The sequence below is a fragment of the Plectropomus leopardus genome, chromosome 1 (genome assembly GCF_008729295.1).
Source record: "Plectropomus leopardus isolate mb chromosome 1, YSFRI_Pleo_2.0, whole genome shotgun sequence".
NCBI classification, from domain to species: domain Eukaryota; kingdom Metazoa; phylum Chordata; class Actinopteri; order Perciformes; family Serranidae; genus Plectropomus; species Plectropomus leopardus.
In genome coordinates this window covers 17,991,289-18,013,475 of record NC_056463.1, presented here as the reverse complement: position 1 = coordinate 18,013,475, position 22,187 = coordinate 17,991,289, and positions in this window count along the sequence as shown.

Genomic DNA, 22,187 nt, shown 5'->3' with positions numbered 1-22,187 from the left:
TTAATCCTGCTGAATGATCATTTATGTCAATGACTTCGTTTATTACATGTAGTTGTATGAATGATTCAAGTTATCATTTTATTTTGACATTGGTCGCTTGGATCTCTACATTAGAAGAAGAAATAATTTAATAACACTGGACACAAATATTTTATGTGGTTATTAATAAATTACACAATGCAGGTGATAAACAGATATATAAATTAGTAAGGCAGCACAATATGCATCTGAGATTTCACAGATCTGAGTAACCTTTATAAAATAAAAACAAGCAAGAAATACAACTTTACTGCTGTCTTTATACGACATGTTTTGATTTTCATTATTTCACTGGCTATTTGGGCTTTTGGTTAAAAGAAGTTGAGTCAATTATAGAACTAGTTTATTATAAGGCTGAAAAAAAAATTTTTTTTTCATTACAAGTGAATCTATTGGTTATATATTCTTGTCATCAATGAATCTCTTAGTTTACATAATGTGAAAAAATGGCCATTACAGTTTCACAGAACCCAGGATGATGTCTTCAAAAGGCTTGTCTGACCAACAATCAACAGAAATCAAGTTCACAATGATGTAATAAAGACAAAAGCATAAAATGATCATAATGGAAGAGTGGGAACTGGTGATGTCACTTTTATTTGAAAAATGACTAAAACGATTAATCCATTATCAAAATAGTTAGTTCCTTTTCTGTTGGCTGTCTACATGATTAATCGAATAATTGCCTCATTTTCAGCTCATTACAATTAGCATTACAGATCCACTTTGGGTCGGTTTAAAGGTACTTTATGCAGCATTGACAGTTACTGTTTTGTAAACATACTCATCAGCTTAAGTGAACATTATAAGCCAACAACAAGTTTACTCTCATTTGATATTTCACCTCACTATATTTGCTATTTTTCGGCACTGTGTCTGCTGCTTATGATCTGGAACCTGTGGCTGTCTTTATATAAAGCCCAGACCTCACCTGAGCGCTGTGGGGTACACGCCCATGTACGACCCAAACACAGAAAATTAAAAAACATCAAAATACAGACAGAGGACTGAGTGTCTGGAGAGAAATACATTACCACACACTGAGAGTGAGTCATGAGTGATGATTTAAAGGGATTCTTCTGTATGAGTCTCTACACTGATTTTTGGGATAATCCCACACAGTACATTATACTATACTATTATTTCTGCCATGTAAAATCTCCATACTGCTCTCATGTTACTATTAGAAAAACTTGAATGTTTCTACCATGATGAAACAATGACAACTAATTGGAAAGAACAAATATTCCTTCAAAAGTAATAAGATAAAAAAGAAACTAAGCAGAAACTAAATGGGTATGGTTTGTTAAAACGAATAGCTCTTAGATCACATCATCCGTTTTATTTAAGTTGAAGCTCAGTAACAGGTAATACGCCATACATCAGTCTGGGCACAGGTCTTTAGCCTTTAATATCACATTTGACGTCATACGTTGCTAGACCTCATATGTGACATGTTTGACCCTGAAAACCAAAAAAGACATGGAGTATGTCATCTTACATCACTTGCTTTGATTTAACATGATGTTACATAGTGTCTGGAAAACCGTATGATACCCTTCTCTAACCGCAACCCCGTCATGTAAAAATAATGTTTGCATATTACTAAACTTCTTTCGAAATTATGTTATTGTAGCAACATAATCACTTCCTGGATTATGTTCAGAGACAATGTCTCTTTAAACACTACATTCATGTACTGCAGAGATTTTGGATGTAGATGGCTGGGGGGGATTGCAGGCGTACAAAGTGCAAGACCTTGACACAAGGTTTGCGTCTGGACTACTATCTTATGTTTAGGCAACAAATGCACTGTGGATAAGGTTAGGGAAAGATTGTTACTTTGGTTAAATGTTAATTAAAAAAAAGGTAAACAAATAATGCTGTGGTTCCTTTGAGTGGATACTGTATTGCAAGATGGCCTAACCACTGAAATACGTTGTCAGTGATCATTTTGTTGATTTTTTCAGTATCACCAATTTGTCAACTTGCCAGATTCATTAATTAGCAGCATTTCGTCATTATGTTAATGGAAAACATAATTTGCTCTGCATTACACTTTTCTCACGGTGTATTTGCTGTTTCAAATCAGTTGTATATAAACGTATTTTCTAGGAGACAGGGCAGCTCACCAATGCACAGTGAGTGTCAAATCACTGCTGGAGGTTTAGATCGAAAAATAAATAAATAAAAGCACACCATGTTTACCTGTATAAATTCTAATTAAATCAGACACAATTTGGAATATACAGAATGCTCAATATGTGGCCCAGCTCAGGGAAATGGAAAGGCCTACTGCTATTACAGAACAGTCATAAACAGTTAATTTGTCCAACCTCCACTGCTTTATTGTCTATCGTCATTGTTCGACACAGTATTCTTCTACCTATTTCAGTAAAAATGGGCAAACTTCAGACATCAACCCATGTGTGACATTCTGTAAGCACTCTTCTACTAGCAGGACACAGAATAGCAATATAATTTGCTAACACATAAATCAAGTGTGCAAAGAGCATTAATTAGAAATTCATTAAAAATTCAGACTCACCGGCAGGTGTGCAAATAAAGGATTAGGTAGACATCAATTATACTACATAAGAGAACATTTTAATTGCAATTCCTGGATTGATTTACAGAGGGAAACAATCAAGCTCCGTGCAATATGGCTGATTGCTCATTTTCCGGAAAAATAATGAGAAAAACACCTCACCAGGTAACACTGTCCCCAGCTGTAAATTCATGCACACAAACAGACTCGGAGGTGTGTGTGCTCTGTCACGCACAGACACACGTAGGCTTATATATGAGCGTGTGTACAAACGGCCACAAACACATTTTTAATACCTGCCATACAATAAAACACATGCATACAAAGAATAAGAAACAAACAGACATGCACATACAAAATTACAAAGCATGACACACACAGGCATCCTCCCACACATAAATACACATGCACCGCAGCTTGGCATTCCCATCTGCTTGTGTTGGTGGAGAAGTTCTTAAGCACCAAATGTTGTGCTGTTATGACTCAAGTTTGTGAATTCTCCAACCTCCTCTGTGTTCCTGATTACTGCATTATGGCATCTGCTTAATTAGCTTGGCTTGTGTCATATGTTGCACACGAGGGGGTGTTAAAAAGTGCCCTTCCTTCTTGCTCATTATCTGCCTCGATTCATGTGATGTATAATCTCTCTTGACAGACATTCATATTGACATAGGGACAGCTGTCAGCAGGGCATGGTCATAAAGGGTGAACATAGAATAAAAAAACACAAGGAAGGAAGATAAGTGGAAAGGCTGCCAAATTTCTAAGTGAAACTACTAATTCTGTGTTTCACTCTGGATCCATCAACACTGCAACAGTTCTAATTACACTGAATTTAATTTTATGGATGAGAGTTTTTTGGGAGAAGGAACTGATAGTAGGCCGTGCATTTTGATTACTACAGGTAATATTCAAAGTAGCCTCCTGCCAGTGTATTTTCTAAATTGCTATGGTGTCCAACTCTTGGCGAGGAATCAACCTCATTATTGCCATGTGGGAAATTCTAATCATTATCTGCATAACAGCTCTGGACAATCATTTCCATCCTACAATACGCTTATTTCTTGATGGAACAGAGTTTGGAGATTAGAAAGGTCCCTTCTTTACAAGTCAAGCACCACATTGTGTCTAGAATAAAAAAGCATGACAATAGCATGACATTATTACAATAATGTACCCCAAAAGGGCTGTTATACCAATGGGACCTGTACTTATATATATTACTGCTATGACACAAACCTACTGCAAGACACGCATTGATTCTGCAATATCGTACATTATGTAACGACAACTTGGGATGGACATTAAGAACCGGTTACAAATTGTCAGATCCAACTTAACTGTATGCGTCCGAGTTTATCAACTCCTTTTATATTTGCTGGTATGTTTTTTTATCAGATGTGCACTGCAAAACAATGATGTCAAAGATGAAGGAACAGTCCAAAGCGTGGCTTCATTTTACTAAAAAAGATGACAAAAGTGCTACTTGTAATGTGTGTAAAATGACAATTTAAAGTAAACTAGAATTAGCAGCATTATGCCCAAATATTGTTCTACGTGGGCATCCAGGAATGCCCGTTTTTTGACATTCTACGCACAAGTGCCACTGCTTCTCGACTGAGCAGCATGTCCGTTATGAGATAATGTTATAATGTTTAATAATAACTGTGTTGATGCAAAAAACCTGTGGAGGCCTACTTTATTCCCCGCTAAGAAAACTGATCTGGAATCAGTAAGGGAATTGATGAAAAACCAGACTGATAAGCAGAATCATTAACGGCAACAGTTTTAATCAAATCGAATCAATTCTCATCCCTTATGACAACGTCTTGTAATGTTCAATGCCAATGTTTTTACATTTTAACAATATTTGGCCATGGCTGCTACACTATGCTAAATATAAAGATACGCATGTTACAATGCATCACGAGGCAGTTAAAAATCCATAAAAAGCATGTGAGATTCAAATCAATGAAATGAAAAATAAACCTCTTTTTGATCAGCACAGGGCGTAATCTACTTATCCCTTCCTTTGCTCGACGTGCTATGTCACTACATGTTCAGTGCACTACGTCATGTCCGAGCTCGCCAACGTAAATTAGACAAAGGCAAGGCTCTGCAGAAGGTGATTCTGAAAGAGAAGATGCACCCTCAAGTTTCAAATCCAAAGCGTGGCAGCATTTAAACTTCCTTAAGTCAGAGATTAACAAAGGCGAAAAGAAAAGAAAAGACTAAAACAGTCTGCATATATTGCAAGATGGTGTTGAAGTACACAGATAGTACAACTAACTTGATGCAGCATCAGGAGCTCCGGTCCGCACGTTACTCCTTAATGACAATTACACGGCTAAACCACACTGACAAGCTGCAACCCCACTGCAAATATGCCCATGTGTTAATGTAATAGGTCCTTGACTGCTTTATATTTTGACTATTTGACTATATTTATCCTGACCAGAGGGAGTTTTGTCCTTTGCCACTGAGTAGAAAACAACTGGGGGAAATTTAGTTTTTTGGAAAGATTCAGTGTTGGATATACTGACATCATTACATGGGTATATGTGGGATTGGGCCTGTTACCGTTTGAAAATGTAAAAGCAGGTGATAATCTAAAAAACAAAAGTGATGTTGATACCAATAAGGTTGGATGATGTATTTTGTCTGTATGCGTAATGTTGATTATATAACAATTTGAATGGATAATCTATATTCTCTACTCATGAGCCATTATGCCGTCCTTCACACAGACAGCTGTGACCTTACAGCCTCAGAGACAAAGCTACAGCATTTGTTATAAAACATGGTGAATACAGTTATCTTAAATAAATGAAAATATGAGCAGAGATGCTAACTGTGGTCAAGTGACTATTATTATCCTTGAAAATAAAATGATTTTGACACCCACTCATAAACTCTAACATATGTTCCATTGATGCCTAATGGCTCTGCGTGTGCTATGCGCAGGAGAGTGGAGAGGGCAATTAGTTGCATGTGGCTTTGATTAGCACTGATTCCACAACAGTGCTGGAAGGAATATAGAAAACAAAATACTAAATTACTGCTGAAGCTCTTTTTGACAGAATGCAATGAAATGGAAGAAACTATTAAACTTCATGGTAATAACAGGTAAATGTGAACACGTTAACTATAGCATGGTGCCCACGGCTAAGATTATGCGTATTCTACCTACAAACAGCCTGTGCCGAGCAATGCATATAAAACTGAAATAAATGGCTACAGATGCATGAACTTGCCCTGAAAGAGGTTTGCTTACTCTGTGATCTCATTCTTAAATGAAACCAATTTGCCTAGAAATTGGTTCTAAGGCCTAATGCTGAACTCTGTACATCAGCTCCGCCACACACACACACACACACACACACACACACACACACACACACAGAGAGAGAGAGAGAGAGAGAGAGTTAGCTTTTACAAATGCACTTTCACAGTCACACTGCTTCCACCCCTTCCACCCCTTCCCTCGCTGCAAATCATGTTTGACTTTGAAGTGCTAATTTTGGAAGTTTAGCCAATTTTTATTTGCTGCTTTGAAATGTATCCCCTAAGCTGCTGCACCAGCAATGAAATATACAGACCTTTACAATGAGGGATAAGTGACCAAAATGAGAAGCGCCTGGTTTTCTTCCTAACATTATATAACTGTGAATAATCCCCACATAGCATTTTCTCCTGTGCCATCACTGCCTCAATTTATATTCAAAAATATTATGCAGACTTTTTACTTTTTTGCTCATTCCTCAATCCCTACCTAAAGTTGGAGCTAATTTAAGATATCCACTTTACAATGATGCAGACAAAAACCCTAAAATATTTCCCATATTATTACTGTTTTGTGAGTGGATGGTTTCACTTTGGCAAAGGATACCTGATGGGTATCTAATAACAGGAACATTGTATTACACTCTGCAGGTGAAACCAGAGCGTAGGCTTTAGTTTATATACTGTAGTGACAGCCAGTGGCCAAAGGGAAAATGTTACATTGTATGTTTCTGCAAACCATGAAAATGTTACATTTGAGCATTTTATACATATCATATCAGTATTTGTAAACTGACATAGTATCAGAACTGACTACATCATTGGAGGTGAAGAGTACAGAGGAAGACGTGTCACCGAGGCAGAGCACCTGCCCAGCTGCAGACCACCAAAACAAAAAAAAACATAAAAAAAAGAGGCTAAATTAGCATGTCATTGCTGTATTCCCAGCGGCTTTTTAGCAACCCATGTGTGTTTTTCAAGCAGCTGTTTGTCAAGCGGCCTTTTAAGCATGAAAGCGGTTGTTTTTTAACAAAATATTGCTGCTTTTTTACAGGATTATGGCCCAAAAAGCAGTCATTTTTTTACATAGACATTGCTGGCTTACTGGCTGGGATTTTTGCCCATAAAGTGGTATTTTTTTTACTGAGACATCCTCGCATTTTTGGCTAGGATTGTGCCCCTCAAACGGGGAATTTTAAGCCAAAATATCTTCCTAACAATAACCAAGTGCTTTTTTCCCTAAACGTAACCACACATTAACCACAGCAATGTTGAAACACAAAGCTTTATCCTATCCCCCTCATAATATCATGCAAATGTAACTTCTCTGTGGTTGGCAGCAATATTTAATGCCAATATTTCTTCTGATGGTTGAGTTGGTAGTGATCCACTTTATTAACGTCTAAACCCTGATAACGAACCACGGTTTGACCATGTGGCCTGTGGACAGGTGTGTGTTGATATAACTCAGATACATCTTTTTGATGTAAATATTAAAATGAAATGTTTTATTGAACTTTGACCCAGCCTTGAACAAAACCAAAACACTGGATTAAAAAAAAGGCCATGATAATATACATAGCAGCATTTACCACCATGACAGATGCAAGAATGACCTCAATCACAATCCTTTTTTTAACTGCTTTCAGCAGGAGCTGGAGCATTATATAGTAAAATAAGTTGATCAGATTGGCTCCTCACCAAGCAGCCCAGCTAATAACATGGAAAGCAAAGAGCTTGAGGGAGAGAAGATTTGGAATGTGGGGCCCTCCACTTTCCAGCGCTGCTCTGCTTTAACACAGCCCTGGACTTGGCAATAAATTGCTTTGGTAATCAGCTTTTTGAAAAGCTTATTTACTGCTTGTTTTGTGTTTATTGTAGTTCTCAGAATGAAATACAAAATTGGATTTTATTACATGTGCAATTTTCTCGTCTTGTAAAGAATAGAGAGAGAGCGCGCGCATCACCTTGTTGAGTATGGATGATCCGGAGAATGTATACTGTATATTATTTTTGATTATCTCTCTGTTTTGATGCAGTCTCCTTACGCTCCTAAGGATGCACACACTGTGAGATTGGGTGGAAATATTTCACATATACAATGTCAAAAAAAAACTATGAGATCAAAAAGTCTACTAGCTACACTGGGGTGTGTATCTGTTTGTGAATGAGTGGCAGGGACTGAGAAAGGAAAAAAGTGTGGAGCAGTTTGTATCGTACAAAAGCATTGAAGACTATTAGTTTTGTATTCTGTTAGCAAGTGAACACAGTAACTGCGCATTCACTGTACAACTAGAATGAGAGATTACTTCATCCACAACTCTACTTTTTGCACTTTAAGTTAGAAGTATCACTTCTGTTCATTTTACTGCATCTTAGATACATTGTGGACTGCCTTTAGACCACACACCCCAATACAACATTTACACAAAATATATTGACTGCGCTTACTGAACTTTTTCAGGTTTCTTTCAATTTCTATCATTTTAATTCTGTAAATCAGTCAATATTTTTAAGCCATGTATAAAATCTTCTCAAAATTCCCATGGGGGCTCTGATAATGTATCTGGCTGCTAATAATTGTGCAATGCCCTTAAAGCATTAGAAGTATTTGTATTTACAAGATCTCTTGTATTAAAACACATTTTGAATTAAAAGCCTAGTGACTTTATGTAACTTTATTGTCTGTCACATTCCATTATAATCTAAAATTTTGTGGGGTGCTATCCAGGTCATTTACTTTCCAGTGAGTGATTTTTATTGAGAACTTTTTATTAGCTTGGCTCTTACATTTTCTACAGTTGATTATGATATCCTGCTGTACATACTGTCTGTTTCAACGCTGCATTTTGGGCAAATTAGTGTATTGCCAATATATGCGCCTTTGATTGGCGTTCACTGATGATCAACACTGGTTTACACTGTTACACAGATGACACACAACTTTTTAAATCTATTTTACGTTAGGCTTTAAATTTTACCATACACACACACAGATTCCTAGTTTTAAATAGCTATTGTACTGGACAGATGCAGCAACAACATAACTGGAAGCAAATCTGATTGAAAAGTTTCTATCAGTCTAAAATAAAGCATATTGCCTCAATATATCAAAATATGTCTAGTCAAGCTGCTTAAACCCTGTATCTATTTTTAAATGATGGCAAAAAATGCAATGATATATATTGTCAAGTCCTTAAGCGTTATCTAGTGTGCAGATTCATTTTTTTCCTGTCAAATACAAGAAAGACAACAGGAAAGAGAATCAACCACAGTTTAGATATTGTTACTGGACTTCAGGATCAGGGCGCCATATTGCTTTAACATAACCAAATTATTTAGCTTAGCTTATTTCGCTGGACTCCACCAATGCTCTACCACCAGGAAAGTTGGACTACTCCAGATGGCAAGTTTACACCTGCTGTCAGATTTACACTACTTTTAACTAATTTCTATTACAGTTTATTGATTATTTTCTCTGTTTGTTTTGGTGTGGTGCAATCTGAAGGAAGACAAATCTGAAAGACCCTTTCCCCCAAAACATGCCTCATAATCAGACTGAAGTGTCATTTTGTTTCACTGCATTCATTCGGCCTCTGTTGTATTCACATTGTTGTGTTTTGTTTTGTCTAAGTCACTCAGTAGAGCGTGACATATCCATCCAAGTAATGTCATCTTCAGTTGCGTCAGTTGATGTTCATGTGTGATAGTGGTTAACAGTTGGTATTTCAAATACAGCTGCACCAATCCCAAACATCCTTGTTGCTATTTTTCATGAATGTAGCGAAGTAGCTGGCTAGCTATGTATGTAGCTTTGGAAATCCCACCCACAAAGCTCAAACTGGCCCATTTTTTTCCCGAATACAGTATCAATGTCTTCCATATTGTGCCATATGCTACACATATGCTTAAATACATCAATCATAATAACTAACCTTTACACTGCTAAGATGAAGCGTTGGTAAAATTTACAAAGGGAGAGCAGTAGTTCATATTCAGTACATTATGTCCAGCTTAACTTCCAAAGCTATTCATATTCAGCAATTATTCTGGTGGCACATAGTTACAATGAAATCCAAATGAGATCTCTGTAGCACTGACATACTTTCTGCTAGCAGGTACAGGATGCTTCATATATGATTAATTAATTGCGGCAGCCTGCCATCTGTGTTTTAACTGATTAAATAGCTCACAAAGTGGGATGCACCTTTTGATGTGAACCTTTGGGGAACTGGCTCTGTCTTTGTATTTCTACCTTGATTAAGCACAATACTCCCGCACTTCCTCCAGCCCTCTATTTCAAAGTCTCTTTAATTTGGGAGGAAAGGACACAAAGGCATTTGGGGTGCTTTAAAATGTTGCCCATTTCCAGTAGTCAAGGGGCTGTCTCTCTCTCTTTTCGTCTTTTTTTTTTTTTTTTTTATTAAGTGAATGTTTCACACAGGGCTGGGCCGGTGAGCAAGCATCGAGCTTTCAGATAAAAATTGATTCCAGTAAATTCTCACCTGAGATCCATCACGGTGAAAGGCTTTAAAAGGTCACACATGTAATAAGTTCCTATGGTCTCAGTCCCTCCAATAATAGGCCTTTAGTCTGCCATGGAAGACTGGTATATAGAAATAATTGAGTAATCTGTGGACCATTCAATTCAATCGTGGGACTCAGTGACAGTGCAAGGCCTGCTGGGCTGCAAAGAGGTTGTTCTGGAGAGTCTCTGCTGGCAGGGAAATGTTTTGTCCCCTAAAGCCATGCACCTCCATCTTTGCAATGGCATGGTGGATCACTGACATTTTGGAGGCTCTTCCAGGCCTAAATAGCACAGGATGGTGTCAGCATTTTAGCTAAGAAATAAGTAAGAATATGCTATACAGAAGTGCATGCCTCAGAGTACCAATTAACTTCTGATCTGTTTGCATCCTAAATTAGCATGTATCAACAAAATTTAATGAAGTCCGTCTGGTGTAAAGAGCAACTGACTGAATGTTTTTGTATCTTTAAACATCTGAGGGGAAGAAAGCAAAATTAACATTAGCTCCACGAATCAGTTTAAAAGCCGACATTTGAGCATTTCAAGCTGACTCGTTTAGAAAGTGAGAATATTGTAAAAGGTGTCTAAAATATACAGCTGATGGCTACATTAATTATATTCATGATACTAAAAGACTAGGGCTAAATGTGCCAGACAAAAATTCAGCTTCCTGACCAATCCATGATACATACTGGAGATACAGAGGCAAAGAAATAACATTGGTTTGTATTGCTGCGTAGAGCTGGTCAGTTCATAAGTACGACAGAGGAAAAATAAAAGACTGAACTCATAATTCATTCAGAAACTGATTCAGGGGTGAGTATTAATCAAATTGTTAGGTGATTATAACCCTGTCTCTATAACGGTTGTGGTATGGTATAACATGCAAAAGGGTCCCCAGCTGGATTTGAACAAGTAATGTGCTTATGTGACATATGCTGTAATGACTTGGCTACCAAGGTACCCCAAAGCTCCTCAAATTTTAATAAAGAGCAGGACAGAAGTAACTATCCTACACTTGGATAGCATCCAGGACCAGCTTTCATACAGGGGGGAATATTATGCTATTGTGAATGTGGACTTTTTCAATGTAGCCTGTAACCTCGAAAATGAGTGTATGAAATGCTACATTATTTGTGCTCTTGGATGTTAGGCTTGGTTTTGTGATTTCTGTATGTAGTACGCTAATTAGCCGGACATGCTAACCTTTGCAGCTCACATCGGACGGTCAAAATGCAGTTTAATCAATTCCTTACACTTTTATTCTACAAAAGGGGCATCACTTTTGTGACTTCACCCATGATGTAAGAGCTGGATACAGTGCTGAAGATGGGACCCTGTTTATTCCTATGAAAGCTGCTCAATGGTGCACGGAGCCAAAAATTGTCAGCTGCAGCGTATAAAATTACCCAGATGATGAGCACTGATTCTGCATCATTGGCCTCACAGAACAAGCTCACTACGGGCTTTCACCAGCCTAACCAGCTATTTCCACTTTAGTGCTCTGCTAACTTGAATGGGGATAAAATTATTTAATTTTGCGGCTCTTCTATGCTTTCCAAATGTTTTCTGACTGAATGGATTAAGTCCTGGTTGCGAATATCATTTGGGAAGGTCGTAACGCTCAAGAAATTGTATCCAAGAATTTACTGATGTCTCTTTCCCAATATATGTCTATTGGAAAAAGTATTTTTTTGGGCCCAATGGCATGACGTGATAGGCTTGGAAGTTGTAATTCCGCTGTTTGGCCACTATGACAACTGGCTTCAAAGCCCAGCACACTTCCTGGGGGCCTGGCTTCAACATGTTGAGAAAATTCAAAGCATGAAAAATATGCTTTGCCTAGTTACGGCTGCTGAGCTACAATTGGACAATAAATGTTAGGGGGAGGGGCTAATTGAACTGTCAGTCGTGTGCTACCATGCAAAGCTGAGAACGCCAAAAGGCCTGGTTAAACATAAGAAGCAATTAAGAATTAAGAAAGTAAGTAATTGACTATAAAGCAATGTCAGATCTCTCAGTTCATTGTGATACCGTCTGGCATTTGAAAAATCATTTCATACTGCAATTCAGTATGAGGCTTCTAACGCTACAGCCTTTGAGTGAATAACATCACTCATTACTTCATCTCTTTATCTGTTCTACCACACTGCAGTCTCTTTATCTTTGTACAGTATCTATGTATCTGTATGCTTCTGAGTCTGAAAAGAAAAAGGGGGATGAGCCTTGCGTCTTGTGTTACATTGTGAAGTCCATTAAATGTAATAAGTGTCCTGAAATTACTGTTCTTTAGAGGGATATTTTGTTGATTACACGTAGTTGTCAATACGGATGTCAGGCTGCGTGAGATTGACCTGGATAAGTCTGCAAAATGCAACAGCATTTGCACACAAGTAACACATGTCATAATAGTCTTTACACATGATTTTATTTTCAGCGAAAAACTGTTCCCACCCATCAAAGAAGCGTTCGCCACACTCAAACGCGCGCACGCGCACACACACACACACACACACTCTACATGACAGATTTAGAAATATGACTTAAACCAGAACAGATGGCCCTTAAAAGTAAAACACAGTAATTCAATCTGGCTAATGGGAGGAAAGCCACAAACTGCTCCATTCTCATTTCTTTGACTGAGGAACTCGGCTGAATTGCTTCTCCAGCTTTGATGCTCAACCCCTCTATCATAGTGTGTTTCTGTGTTCCCCATGCATATTATAAGACATTTAAAAGGAAAACAGTGTATATTTACTAGACATGCCTCATCATGTGCACAGACAGGAGCTATTAGTGCCTAGACAGAGGGGGAAATGTATTGTAATTGATTGTTACAAAAGATTACCCTCTTCAAGAAGCATCAAGCTATTTCAGAACTGCATTTGACGCCTTAGAACGCCGTGCAAAGACGGCTCTTTCAGCGCCGCACATTCACACTGACATGCAGTTTGCAAAACAATTACCATGCGCTGTTGAATGATCTTTGTCCCCACTTTGGCTCTCTATAAGTGTGAGTACAACTCACTTGCCAGCCACGTGGGCAATCATGGCTTCTATCAAGGGCTGTCAGCTATAGAAAAATACAATGCATATTCCCTACATGTCCAAAAGCTGGAAGGAGTTGCTTTCACCACTAAATGATGCAGTTAAAATGATAATGAATTGCTATTGGAAAGTTATGGCTGCTTTCTAGCAGTTATGAGTAGCACAATGAGTCTCCACAATGTTGGTGAATGACATTGCAGTTTGAAATATTAAATCCTAAATGTGTTCCAAAACATACATTAGGTTCGGTGTGGAACAGGATTCGAAAAAAAAAGCCAACTTAATCGACAATATAGCCTCCAGCTGCAGGATGCAAAGCCTTTTTCAGGGAGTCTGTAGGGTTGAGTTAACCATAGCCTCATGAAGACAAAGCATTTCTATGTCTGGAATTGATTTAATTTCACTCACTTTCTGTATGTTTATAAAAAAAAACTCCAGTTACAGAGGGGCTGTATTCCCTCATGTGGTTTACCTAATTGCCCAGTGAATCTGACTGTAGATTTCAACTTCACAAATAGATCAACTCTACATTCTGTACAGAAATTATGAGAGACAAAATAGCCGATTTGATGGGAAACGCATCTGTGTCGATTAAGGGTAAATAATGTGTGTAAAGGGGGGATGGGAAGTGTATCTGGAATTCCCAACTAGCAGAAAATTGGTTTCTGTATAACAGCAATATAGCCTGGACACTTTTAGTCGGTCTTTGGAGAAAATATATTAACCTGCTAGGCCGTGCGCACAAACTTTCCAACCTTATTGTTGACAGGTTTTATGAGCCTAATGCACTTTGTGATGTATAGCATAATAACCCCGTCTATGACTGTAGGGCCTTACTCTTAATATCGGCTGCCGAGTGAATCAGGCAAAATTATTGTAATGAGACAAAATTTCCATACAACATCAAAATGAGTTCATTACTCTGAGTTATATTGGTGAAGTAACCAAAAGAAATTTATGGTTTTATTAAGCTGGAATCAAATTTCAGCCATAAACAGAATTAGGCAAACATGCAGACAGCAAAATGTAATAATAATTACATTAGTGTTATCAAAAAGGTTATCAGAATGGCCCCTGCTGCTTCTTATTCATCGCTTTCAAACAGAGATACTGTTCTCAGCTCTGCTCAAATTTCCTGGCTTTAGATAGGCTGATTGAAATGTTTCTAAAATTGCCTGTCCACGTTGATCATATGCCCGTACACAGCTGTAAAAATGCAGCTTAGACTCTACACTTAGAACTGGTCAAATACAGTCCTCTCTTTTAAGCTTACAGTTGCAATTCATTTTATTTTTTTTAAAGCTTTTTTAACCCTTTCAGATCACATCCTCTGACTTTCTGTGCAACTATTTAACAAAAAATAAGAATTAAAAAATCAATTTCTTCATATTCTTTGAACCAAATCCAATAATTTTTCTTCCTGTAAAACAAACCATGATGTAAAGCAGTACCAACCAGTTTCAACCAATAATAGCATGACATTAACCCCTCAATCGATCTGCAACTTTGAGCCGCAAAGGGCTCGACAGCTAGTAACAGCATTGTAGCTCAATGTGTTTTGTTTCCCCAAAATACCCTGGTTTTGGGCAGCAGGCATAGACTGTGTAAATATTGGATGTAGCTACCATAACATCACCCACAGGCTTGTGGACTACAATTTTTAAGTCTTACGTTTTGCATTTCTGCTCTCACAATCTTGTTTTTTGGAAACAGTTGTGGCCATATTTGGAGTAGAGGCTCCAGTTGCTTCATATAGCGCTATAACGCTTCAGTGGTCCAATCAAATATCACGGATTTGACTCAAACCCCTCTTGTAACCATACACCGACTAAATATTATATTTCACTAGAAAACATGCCACAATACACAAGGTAAGGATGTTCTAGGTTCCATTTCACTGAGACTTGAAGGCATGAACCAGAGTGTCTCAAACGTCTTCTTTCCTCATGGCTTGTGCTCTTTACCTGGAGGATTCCCAGGATAGCTGGGAGTTGTAGTTCCTTCAGCACATCCTGGGTCTGCCCTGGGGCCTTTCCCATTGAGATCATTTCCTCTACACATACAGAGAGAGATGCTTACACTGGAATGTTTTTTTTTTTTTTTATTATATAACATGAATTTGTGTGGAAATGGTGTGATTTAGAAAACAAATTAAAGCTGACCTTGAATAGAATGGCAGTGTTTTTTACATAATTAAGCATGGGTATACACATTTAATTACAATCACTCAATTACAAGCGCAATCTACTTTAGGTGCATGTGGAAGCCCATACCTTGTATATCCATTAAACAAAGTATCAGTAGTCATTCCTCCCAAGGTTACCATCTCTCTCAGTCGCTGGCTGTATTCTCCAGCTGTCCACTGAGGACTGCTTCAGTGCATCCTCTACATCAGCTGATTATGCTATCTATCAAGCCCAGCTGTCACTGCCCATTTAAACCTTTGTCAAGTCCTCCATGCAATGCAGCCTGCAGTAAACCAAGTAATTGCACTTTTGTAATCCAACACCTGAACATCACTTGGCCTGTATATTTCTAAAACAGATAAGCAAGATGTTGCATTTTGGGAGTAATATTTTGGGACTTGTGTTGTATTGATTGGAGAAATGGGGAATAGTCTTGATGACAAATATGCTGGTATCAAAAAAAAGAACAATTTTCTTGTTTTTTGTTGTAGTTACAGCGAGCTAAAAGAAGGAAAAACAGATGCCAACTGCTTTTTTCTTGTTGCCAAGGCACAAACAGGATGCTGGCAGCTACAAAGATTCAATTATAAAAACTACAGAAAATAATTAGAAAAAATAATAGCACTTGAAAAAAATTGCCCCTCCAGAAATTGCGCATAACAATAAATCCGTTAATTAGCTCATTAATATTCAATTGGGGTCAGTGGACTTAATGGAACCTTTTTCATGGGCCAAGGAAATGTTTAACACTCACTTTTCCTCTGCCTGTTCTCATTATCAACTATGCACAGGCAGGCCTTATCAGCCCTCCAGATGGTGAGGAACAATGCAGCACCATTATCGTCTTACAGCAGCGTGTGTGCCTTGTAACCGGTGTGTGCCTGGGACAGTGAAGTATAGATACTGAGGCATTTAGTGTAATTGATATGTGGTATATATCGTATTGTTTAGGCCTGTTTGTTTGCTCTGCTGGTATTCAAGGCGAGAGGAGAGGCGAAGATTGATTTTCACCGCAGCCATTCCCGCTCTCACCACAGGTCACAGATAACTTGTCAACGCAGGTTTTTGGGGCTGGTGTAAAATGCATCAAGGCTAAACTCTCTCGGGCATAGTGGAGGATAGGGAGTTTCATCTCTGCAAACACAAGCCCTCTCATTGCCATTACCTTGTGCTTGAGACAGATGTTTTATTCAACAAGTACATGGGATGGAGAGATGTCCGAGCACCTTTCGCTTTTCTCCTCTGCTAGTTTCTTATTTTTCTGCTTCAAAATTACAAACATGTCATTTACTGTATTGATAAACACTATTATATAATTTTTAAACTCTAAAATGTCTCACTCAGTATTTTGGTTCCACTGCGAAAATGTCTATGAATTTAAAATGGAAGCAAATACACTGCCGCCATGTCTCCTAGACGTTGTGTTTATATACAAATCATCTGAAACCGAAAAGCAATTTCTATTACCATAATGAGGAAATGTTACTAATTAACGTATCTGACAAAAATGTTGATAATGAACGCATCAGCGAAATGTTCAATGACTATGTATTAAAGTAACTTTCAGCAGAAATAGGTGATAGGCGTATCAGCTCTACAGCTTTTTTTTAAAATGTATTTTAAAAAAAAAAGCCTATTTTCCTAATGTTTGCCAAAGTGGTTTTGTTGCCTAAACCTAAGACAGGAATCTGGATGCAAACCTGAAGGTCTGGTGTCAAGGTCCTACTTCCCTGAGCGAATGGACGGGAATAGATAAACTCTGCAGGAGCAAGCGGTAATGGGCAGAAATCCAGCGGGAACTGCCAGAAACGGGATTAAGAAAAAAGTCCTTCGCAGGGCTCTAATATCAATCTCAAAAACTGAGACTATAGTGAAGACTATTGTTTTAATTACCTGCACTAGGGCAGAGCAACATATCGATATTGTATTGATATCACAATATGAGACTAAATATCGAATTATATTTTGGATACCATTGTATCAAAGGTGTTGTCTTTTCCTGGTTTTAAAGGCTTCATAACAGTAAAGTGCTGTAATTTTCTGAACATACCAGACTTTTCTAGCTGTTCTATTAATTGCCTTCACCCACATTGTCATTATTTCCACATGACTTCTTATGAAAAAATTTCATAATGTAAATACTTAATAGTTAACCCTACAATATTGTGGCTATATCAATATCAAGGTATTTTATCAAAAATAGCGTATTTTATTTTAAATTCTAATTTCTGTGCCTCACCCAGCCCTACACTGTCTTTATGATTGCTCTTATGTTTCCTTTGAGGAATACATAAAAGCATTTCCTCCTTCAAAGCAGCCTTCACCGCTCATTTCATCATTGTATCTTGTAGTCAATCTGATGCTCCTGATTTCATTAAGACACCTTGTCTGGTGGCACAGAGGATCTGTAAACTTGCTATGTTCCTGCCGCTGCACTCACTCTTTATAAACTTCTCAAAGATTCAGATTACTTCAAGCTATTTTCATCAACATACGGCACAAGCCTATCATCAGAAAGCAGACCAAGACAGAACCACTCGTGCATACACAATTGGCCGGGAAATGACTGTGTCAAAGTCTATGGTAAAGCCCAGTTTAATTAATGTAGGTATGATGAAAGCTAGTTGTCACTATAGGGCATTTAAAACCAATCACATTTACATTGCCTTTGTTGGAATCTCTCCCGGGAATCAAGAACACCAAGAAATATGCTAGCAAGGATTTTACACTTTGAATGTGATTTTCTGAGCAGAGTAAATAATGCAATCTGTTGAGAAATCTTCATTCACTGACAGTCAAAAGGGAAATTGATGCCACTTGTTACAAATATGCAGTGCATTTATTTTTTATCAGCATTTTCCATAACACTGTGGATTAATGTGCCTCAATTCGGGAAGATGAACCGTGACATCGTCATTTTCCATTAACGTGCTCCATCTCTTGCATCCATCATTATATCTACAATAGCTAAATGTCAACCTTTTGAAAGCCAACATTTCCAGTCTCATCCAGGGTTATCCCCCCTAAAAGAAAATAAGGCAAAACATGAAAGCACAGTTTGTTTTTGTCTTTGTTTGAAGCAAAAGCTGTGGATTTTTACCGAGATAACTGCTGTTGCATTTGTTCTTAACATGTCAGTTTATTGACACCATTCTCACAGCAGAGGGAGATTATTAGGAATGATATATTATCGCGTGGAAAAAACACATTTTTGTATCAATTCAGTGGTGCAGAAAAATACAGGGATAGACTGAATGACTTAAAGGAGATTTTCCCACATCTTCTTGACAACTAAGTGAAACTAAAGAGGGTACAGAAGAGAATTGAATTCGCCTGGCTGAAACAATGTAGGTAGGAGGATTTAACAATGGAAGCATTTCTAAACAAATAACTGACAATGTCTCTCAACTGTGAAAGCTAACAGAGCACAATGGCTCGGATTGAATGTGCTGAATGTGCTACGGCTATCCCACAAATAGAGGTGATCCTAAATCATGTGCTTAAAGGTTGCAGCTTGAGAGCCCAGGTGTCATGGATAATTCCTACTCAGATATCTATAGCCCTCACTATCTCACCCCCATTCTCTCTCTCCTAGCTTAACTTCACCTCTGTCAAACAGGCAAGCTGCCATCCTATTGATCCCCCCCAACCTCCAAACGCCCACCCCCCAGGGGTAAGGGCAGCCACTAAACCTGTGGGCAAAGGGAAAGAGGACACTCCCCACTGAGTGCAATTGGGATTTGAGAAAGTTAAACACTTCTCAAGCACAAAATTTCAGCCTGGGCAGCAGTGAGGGGATTCGGTCCTCAGGCCTCCTCGTGCTCACCTGATCAGGAGGTCAGCCCCATCACCATCGTCCTTCTTGCCCATCTTGCTCTCTCGCCGCCTCTCAGTAGCTCTGGAGGGGCTCAGCTTTCTCATTTACTTCAAACACTGCTGTCAACAGTTTTTGCTGCTGTCCTTGACTCTAAAAAGATATCAGGTTCATATTTTGAGAATGACACACTGCGGGGGGTGAAGGGCAAAAGAGCAAAAGGGATGATGGGGGACAGTAGATGAGGTCTTGCAGTTAAAGAAATATTTCACTGATATTAAGAGTGTTCACTTCAAACTCGGCTGTGTCTGCAGTAGAAAGATGCAAATACTTTTGAAACTCATGCTATATGAGCAGAGAAGACAGAGACAAAAAGGGTGATTTTGTTCAAAAAGTAGAAAACCTACAACTACCAGAATGCACTGCACCTTACCAGACACTCTAGCTGGTGTGTGACGTATTGTGGACTGGTCTGAGTGAAATAATAGCAGCTGGCGATCTCATATTACAGTTAAACAGTAAGCTTAAACATGTTTCTGAAAACATGCAGAAATATGCCACTCATTAACTGAATCTTGGATTATTTTTGATCAGCGCTGCTTAGTTTTACTGTTTGATCTCCGTTTTTCTGCTTCCGTTTTCTGTGTAGAAAATGGTATAGTGCTATGGCGCCCACTTCCTGTTCACAAACTCTCACTATTACAGCTAAACAGGGCATCCAAATGTGTCAGTGAAGCATCCCTTTAAACAAGGCACCTTGATGGACAACACAGAGCCCTAAAGCATTTATATGGCAGAAAAAGAAAAAGTTGGGCCAAAATTGCTCATTAAACTGGGCCATTGGCCTTTAAGAAAGGCAGCAGGTAGTACCTCTATTTCGCTGACCTGAACCACAACAAGGAAAAATTATACAACATTTTAAAACATAAATAAATATATTTATTCATACAGTTTGCAGTTACATTACAGTGTTTTGGTTTTTGTTTTGTTTTGGGTTTTTTTTTACAAAATTTTAAAGATTTAAAAATGTATTACCTTTTTTCAATTACAAATTTAATGTATTATTTTAGGCCGGTACCAACAGTTTAATTTGTATTTGCAATATTTATTTATATAATAAATTAATAATAATATAATAAAATAAGTGACACCTGGTGCCCATGTAGCAATGTGATACATATCATCATACTATGCATTATGTACATAACTTAGTTAAGTGCGTACTTAACATCAAATTATTAGGGATAGGTTTGGAAGGAAAATTACTGTTGGTCCTCTTTAGGTCTAGGCAAGTTAAGTTACACAGGTTAAGTTTAGGAAAAGAAACATTGTGCCTTTTGTTTTTATGTAAGCTGTAAACTGAGTGTCAACTTAAGTATCCAGGTGTGCACTAAGACTTTGATTGGTTCATGTACCTTAAAATAACTCAAAGTTCACTTGGTTTCACCTATTTCCAAACTTCTGTCTCCTGTCCTGTGGTGTCTGACCCATCCACCACCCCAACCTGCCTCCATACTTCTTTCTTTACTCCCGTCAACACATTGGTCACATAATCGCAGCCTTCCTGATTATGTGACATATACACGAATTACTGACTCATGATTATGTGGGCTACATCAAATTGTGGTGCAATACTTTTCATAATTATAAACATGCATGAGAACAGCCTGCCAGTAACCACATGGCATATGTGCTCAAAGCATATATGACCACACCAAAATCCTCCAAAAAATTAGACTTGATGCAAGATGGAAAACTTCACTGCGCTTGTTTTAAGCCGACAACGCCAAACTGGCCAGCTAACCAAAACACACATGAACATGCTCTTTGATCATTACTTACAGCATTAATACACAGAGGGGGTTGTAGGATATGCTTGTTGAAACAGATGTGTAGTAGATTAAACAAAGCTTCACTTCACCCTCTTCAGTGGGCTCTGTGTACCACACCATTGTGTGGCAATCCTCATACTAATAATAGAGTTTGGCTTTTCCTTTCATACATGTACAAATGTTTCAGTGGCACAAATATTTACGGTTCGCACAATCATTTCCAGCTTGTAAACGTAGCTAACCTTATAAGACACAGATGATACAGGAAATAACAAATGCAGCACTGGACAAAATAAAGTGTGCAGGGCCAGACACACTGGGGATCTTAGATAGACCAGAGGAGGCGCAGGTAAAGGATGGTACATTTTTATATTTAAATTGTAGATGATTGAGTAAGTAGATGAAAATAAGACTTTCAAATATGATACTGCATGAGGTGATTGACAGGAAATTGTGATTGATTCTTGGTAAGTTGTTCTGTCATTTCAAAACAATATATCAACAACGATACAAACTATCTTTAAATAGCTTTCCTTAGAAGCTTGGACGCTTGTCACAAATCTGAGTTTGATTTATTTTGTTCATACTGTTTTTAAAATGTGAAAATATTATCAATGTAAGAGAACTTGAAGATGGATCCTAAAACTGATGATATCGCACTAATAGTAAATAAAGGAAAGTGTCTTACAGAGGACAGAGGACAGATCACAAGAGAGGACACAGTGCCATTCAGTATTACAAGTCATTCAATATGCAGCACTATAGTACCCAGGGCAAAGCACAAGACAGGACACGAATTGGCCGAACCATCTATCGGCCAAGTCAGTAAAAAAGTCTTTCCAAATGTGCTTTCCTCCTGTTCTTGGACTCAGTGGTTATTTGAAACAAGTGTTAAACAGATGAGACCAGA